The 7,239-nt window shown below is 39.9% G+C and overlaps 1 protein-coding gene across 1 annotated transcript in view; it reads left to right on the forward strand.

The window, feature by feature from the left end:
- Nucleotides 1–7,239, forward strand: part of TMEM178B (transmembrane protein 178B) — a 377,870-nt gene that overhangs the window by 354,783 nt on the left and 15,848 nt on the right. The window lies entirely within an intron of this gene.

A 7,239-nucleotide genomic window follows, 5' to 3' on the forward strand; every position in this document is an offset into this window, starting at 1 on the left:
ACACCTGCAAAAGCTCCTTGTCTAAAAGCAGCCTGTAAGAAATGATCACCTGATTCCTTTGCTGCACGGATGAATTGATTCTTTCCTGTCTAGTGATGGGAGTAAATTTCCCACACTACGGTGGAGACTGAAAATTGATCCAGTGAAGCTACATAACAACCATGCAATGGCTTAATTGTGGGGCCAGCTGAAATGCACTTTCATCTGCTGTGTAGCTCTGACCCATTTTTAGGCACTTGAGTGAACTTTGAAGGAGGCCAAGCCAAGCTCTCTGGAGAGATGATGAAATCAATATTGCTTTATGTTCCTGTACCCAACTCAATCAAATCTTTTGATTAGCCCAGGAAAAACAGACCCATGTTGACTTTTTTGCCAAGTGGAGGTGACACTGACTGTAATTTAGGACATCCATCCTGGAAAGGTGTGGTTTGAGGGCAAAATGAGCAGGAAGTACTTTTCTAGGAATTACTAAAGAAATCCAGGACTGTGTCATGGAAAAATTCTATGTCTAGATAGTGCTTCCAGGCTTAGCATATGTAGTCATATTGAAAGAATGGGGATATTAAATCTAGGGACTTCCAGTCAAATACATCTGAGGCATCAGCTGGAAACCTGAAAGGCATGCCACAATAAAACTAAAAGGAACAATTAGAATGTAAGAATTGGCTTCTTCTCTGTTTCTGATGATCCTCAAGATAAATACAGAGAAGATCCATTTTCAATGAAATGAGTCATGGAACTAACCGAGGAACTAACCGAGAAATTCCACCAGCCAAGTCATGCCAGTTCAAACTTAATTCTGAGCTGCTATTATGTAAGAAGTTTGATTCTAACATCTGTTCATTTGTTGTTAAACTTGTGCATAGCTAGCCATACTATTAGGAAGAATGAAGTGTCTGTCTCAGACAGTAGGTGCTAATAGGTGGTGGTAAGCCATTGGAAGAGAGACTATATGTGTTGCATAGTGTGTCCTGAGCCCCTTAAAATGAAATTAGGGATCATTTAATGCTCCAAGTGTTATTAGGCTGCAAGTCCACAAAGCCACTGGTGAAAAATCCTTAAATCTCAAGATCTGGAGGGCTGCATGACACCCAATCCTGCCAAAAAATAAATTGCCACCTTAAAATGTAATATGTTGTAACAGTGGCCACTTTTATGTTTCTGTTGTAATTCAGTATCATAAGATATAACTATATATAACATTTTTTCTGTATAAAAAAAGTTCAGAATTAACTAGCATATCTCTAGGGTGGATCCAGACAGCATGAAATCACGGGTTTTAAACAGGGGCAAAAATCCCAGAACTTCAGAAAAGGTCCACATACAGACTTTTTGGTCCCGGGGTTTCTGCCTCCATTGTCCAGACTTGATGCTTTGTTATGAGATTTAGTGACTTCAAGGATGGCCGCTGTGGGACTTCCGCTGGAAACTTTGGCAGTTTTTTTTAAAAAAAAGCTCAACATGTGGATATATGGAGAATCACTTCAGTGAATCACTGCAAAAGTTCCGTTCTTTGTCCTGGCCTAAGAAACCGTGCCATCCAAATGTTTCATGAAGTATCTGCCACACAAACAAAGTTTACGGGGTAGGACCACTTCTGCGCAAGTCAGCACTGCACAATCAAACAGGAAGACACACTTTCAAGCCAGGAACAGAACTTTGTCATTACTGACATATTTTAGAGCCTGGTTGCCCGAGAGATTTGGTTGTGTGCTTGTAACATCAAGCAGCACGGCACTGTTCCTGGGTTATACATGGCTATTCCTGATTGCTCTTCTTGTGAAAAGATGTACAACATCAACTGGGGGTGGGGGGGGGGGCACAACTTTGTACTGACCAGAGAAATGTGGCCTCCACATGTTTCATGAAGTTTCTGGCATACAAACAAAGTTTTTGCCTTCTCCTCAAGTGTCACCTTCTTTTTAGGAACCGACCAATCAGGAACAAATGTCTAAAGCCTTGAACAAGCCCAGATAAAAAAAATCCTGTGATTTTTGATTGCAGGGACATACAGACATTTGAAGATTTGCATATTCGACTCAAAACTATGATATTCCAGCACCTGGAGATCTCATGTTTTTTGCCTTTTGTAGCGGTTGCTTCCGCTTTTACAGGGAATGGCATATAGCCACCCTCCTGTTTGCCACGGAAGCTCCTGGGATAAAGGTACTGTCTGGACAGGCCCTAGACAGAACAATACATGAATTTAGTTTAGATTCATTTTGCTATAGCAAACTAGTCTCAATAGGAATAAAAACAATTTTGTGCACAGCTTATACCAAACTAGAAATGATCCAGTTTTAATGTTTTGAAACAAGATCTTTGGGAGAAAAGAATATACCCAATCTTTCAAATTTCACAGAACTCTTCAGAAAAGTAGGGAGAAGAAAGACTAAACATTTGTGAAGCTCCTGAACTTGAACATCCCCACCAAGAAAAGTTGGCCTTATCTGGCTATTCTATAGATAAGCAGAGTTCTCTGGTCTCGAGTATTGTCAAGCTGACAAATTTCAGCTGCTCTTATGTTTCTCTTGAAAAGTAAAAGCCAAAGTCAGATTCAGAGATAGTGATCTCCTTCAAAAAAAAAAGAAAAAAAGATTAGAAATAGGTCTATTATATGTATCCTGCAAAAAGGATGAATTCGTTGTGTTGCAAAAAGGTCAAAACGAAATGTGCTTAAATGTCCCTCCTTACTATAGAAGCAGCTGATTTCTTGTCTCAAATTGTGAAGGTCAGTTCAAATTAAAACAGAGACCAGGAGAAAGATAGAGAAGGACTTCTACCAAAGTTAAACAGGAAACTGGAGCTATGTTTTTACAACATTTGAATTTATTGCCTCATGTTTTAGAGTCTTTTGTATGATCCAGATCCACAATCATATTAAGACACGATACAAAAAGAAAGGTGGGTGACACTGTTCAGCAGATAGTGCCTCCTCTTCTATCCCTCTGTGGCCAAGGGTGTAGCAGTGGGGATGGATGAAGGGCCTCCACACAACACACACGCTAAAGGAAAGGCTAAATACAAAGGGCTACTGATGGATGAACAACAAAAGGGCTAGGTCTAATCCTCCTTGGTAAAGAATTCCAAAGTCTGGGAGCATCCAAGATGAACCCCATCTCTCATGTGTTCATCAGGCCCACAACAAGCAGAATTGAGAGAGGAAATTTTCCAGAAGGTCCTAAAATCTAAGCAGGCTTCTATGGTGGCATTCAATCTTTCAAGTACGCTGATCCAAAATTGTATAGAGCTTTACAACTCTGAATTTCCCTGTGGTAACCAGTAAAACTTTGTAACAGAGATCTTAACATGGCCCCATTAACTAGACCAGGCATGGGCAAACTTCAGCCCTCCAGGTGTTTGGACTCCAATTCCCACAACTCCTAACAGCCCACTGGCTGTTAGGAGTTGTGGGAGTTGGAGTCCAAAACACCTGGAGGGCCTAAGTTTGCCCATGCCTGAATTAGACATTGTTAATTGTCTGGCTTCAGTATTAAAGATCAGCTGGTGTTTTCAAAGACGCTGAAGAAAACCCCAAAGAGAGTGTGCTATATTAGACCGGTCTCATATATACATCACCTTGAGCAGTCTACTACAACAGGATCTGGTCTTACTACCTAGAGCCTCTGCTGGAGAACCATACTTATTCAGAGAATAAGGAGAAATTGCACATCCTTCTTCAGGGTTCAGATAAAAACTCTATTTTAAAATTGACCCTTTTTATCCAAAAAGCGCTGGCCATCCGTGAGAAGATGGAAGCAGAGAGAGGCGACCTTGCTGCCATCAGCAAAACTCAAACTTAAAAACTTAATATGGACACGCCACTAGTTTTACCTACCCATGCCCCCCACTCTAACCCTATTTTAAGGAATTAAACAATTTTAATCTTTTAACCTTTTTATCTCGTAGTTGCTTAATTATTTAGGAGTGGGTTGACAGGCCAGTAGGCCATGATGCCTCGTATTCATATATGGTTTTACTATATGTGTATGTTTTGTATGTTTTGATATGGTCAAAATTGACTAATCAATAAAGAATTGTATTATTATTATCACCTTGAGCAGTCCCAAAATGCAAATGACTTGAGGACTTTATACAAATCCTTGGCTATTTTATCCCCACATGCAAAGGAAAGTAAGTTTGATGGTTCTCTTACCACAGTGGGGTAAGTAATATTTTGGCACAATATTCTTCCCATATGTAAATTTCTTTGTGCAGAACAAGCACTCTTTTTACTTGCAAAAAAGTTTTTCTGCATAGGAGAAATCCCTACAGAGTAAGTATTGTTTTATGTGCAAAACCTGCTATTTTCAATGTGGAAAAATACATTTTTTATATTAAAAATAGGGAGGTTATAAAAGACATATGTATTTTTGCTCAGAATAGTCATCCAAAACACTTTAGGGTGTGCAAATAGAAGGGTAAAACTAGAGTAGAACCTTGGTATCCATTGGAGTTTGGTTCCAGGACCCCCCCCCCCCAATATATACTAAACTCTGTAGATGCTGTAATCCCATTATATACAATGGTGTAGTAAAATGTTGTCCATTAAATTAAATAAAGCAAAGGATTGCTTTCAAGGATTAAAAAATACTTTCAAGCTATAGGTCAGGGATCCTCAAAATTTTAAAACAGAGGGCTAGGTCACAGTCCCTCAAACTGTTGGAGGGCTGGATTATAATTTGAAGAAAAAAACATGAATGAATTCCTATGCACACTGCACAGATCTTAAGTGTAGTACAAAAACACTTAAAACACTACAGTAATTAAAATGAAGAACAATTTTAACAAATATAAACTTATTAGTATTTCAATGGGAAGTGTGGACCTGCTTTTGGCTGATGAGATAGGATGGTAGTTGTTGTATGCTTTCAAGTTGTTTCAGACTTAGGTTGACCCTGAGTGAGGGCTGGGTAAATGACCTTGGAGGCCGTATCTGGCCCCCGAGCCTTAGTTTGAGGACCCTTGCCATAGGTAGTTGAATCAATGGAACCAGAATTCGTGAATACAAAGGTCCAACGAAGCATAAATCTCACTGGGTTGTTGTAGGTTTTTTCGGGCTATGTGGCCATGTTCTAGAGGCATTCTCTCCTGATGTTTCACCTGCATCTATGGCAAGCATCCTCAGAGGTAGTGAGGCCTGTTGGAACCTCACTACCTCTGAGGATGCTTGCCATAGATGCAGGCAAAACGTCAGGAGAGAATGCCTCTAGAACATGGCCATATAGCCCGAAAAAACCTACAACAACCCACTGATTCCAGCCATGAAAGCCTTTGACAATACATAAATCTTACTTCTGGGTTATTCTTCACAACAGGGTTACCAGGAAACCCTTATCTCATCTAATAAATTAATAAATTTGAATATTCTTTCCATCCCTATTGTATACTAAAATGTGGAAGAAGATAGTCAGAGGCTACTTTGGCCATTATGATTGTGCATTCCCCAGCTGTCACAAACACAGAGATAGACACAGCTGTACCTGCATGCTGCCTAACTCGGTCCCAGAGTCCCTCACATGTTCTTCCCCAAGAAGTAATGCAGCTGACTGCTCATTGTAAGCAGAGCTTGCTATTTTTTACATTATTTTCTGGACTATAGTTCCTAGAATCCTGTACTTGCTAGCAGATCCTGGGGATTGAAATCCAGATTTCTGAGCTTTGGTTGTAGAAGACCCTGTGAGAACCAGTCTCACTTCATTCTACAGAAGAAGAAAACTCCATTATCTGTTGTGAATCTTAGCTTTTGTGAGTTAGTTTTTCTTTTTCTTTTTTCCTTAAGAAATATATTAAATTTCAAATCCATGCGGATTTCTGATCTCACATGGCCCAGGCTCTGCCTTAACCAATCAGGCTGTTTGTTCTTTCCAAGGCATTTTAATAAATAAATAAGGGCAGATTTAAACTAAACCCTATCTGTCACGCACCCGTCTGTTAGCCGATGATGAGGCTACAGTGTGTAATTAAACAATCATTTATATTCTATGCAAGCCTGTGCTGAACAATAAAGTGCTCTGAAGAGCCTTGTGCTGCTGAGGCATTTAATCCCTGCACAGAAGGAGTTTGCTGCAAAGCTGCTCCTGCAGAATAGACCTTGTCACTGTGGAGCAGGGAGGGAGGGGAGCTTTATTCTTCAATAATTTGATAAGGCGCTGGAATAATTTCAGGAGCTAATAAGGATTCTGTATTTCTTGGACCACGTCCACATCTTGGGTTGCTTGCATGTCTTTCACATACTTTGCCAGGGCGGAGTAGAGAGAAATTATCTGGGTAGACAATATTGGCATCTTATTGGGAGTGATATACAGGTGTATCTTGTGTGTGTGACCATATATGTGTGCGCTAGTGGAACTCAAATTCTCCAGGTAGACCAGGGACTTTGAAACTGTTATTAAGGTGAATGGGCTCTGACAGGCAGGTCATTATGAAATTTTGGGTGCTGGAATGATTTCAGAAGTTAATAAAGATTCTGTATTTCTTGGACCACATCCACATCTTGGGTTGCTTGAATGTTTTTCACACACTTTGCCAGAGCAGAGTAGAGGGAAATTATCTGGGTAGACAATATTGGCATCTTATTGGGAGTGATATAGCAGTGTATCCTCTGTGTGTCACGCACACACACACACACACACACATACATACACATACATACACATACACAACTCTCATAAACCAGACACACATACATACATATATATATACACACATACATACACACACTAGTGGAACCTGAATTCTCTAGGTAGACTAGGGACTTTGAAACTGTTATTAAGGTGAATGGGCTCTGACAGGCAGGTCATTATGAAATTTTGGGAGTAACGTGAAGTGCTTTGAACATTCAGAAGTACTAAGTTGATGCTGAGTATTTTCCTTCAAATTGAGTAGCTTGTGCTTTATACTGAGAAGTGTACCAATTTAGAGAGCACTGTTTCTTCATTACCCCTCACTGTGCATCTAATAAGTGTAGGCAAAAATCATGCAAACTGGAAGTAATTATTTGTGGCACTTGTGGAACATAGGCAGCCCTTATTTGGTCTCTTGAGAACTCTTTCCCCGCTCTCTCCATTTTTCAATCTCCCTTGAATGGGGAAGATAGGGTAGATGTCATGATTGGACTTTTTTCTACTGGTTTTGATGTTGTTTTGCTTCTATCTTGTGTGATTGTTAACATTGCACACCTAAGAAATGAGTCCGATTGTGAATATTTGTATTTTCTTAATGCGGCTGCCCGCATTA

This window comes from Anolis sagrei, chromosome 5 (assembly GCF_037176765.1).
Source record: "Anolis sagrei isolate rAnoSag1 chromosome 5, rAnoSag1.mat, whole genome shotgun sequence".
NCBI classification, from domain to species: domain Eukaryota; kingdom Metazoa; phylum Chordata; class Lepidosauria; order Squamata; family Dactyloidae; genus Anolis; species Anolis sagrei.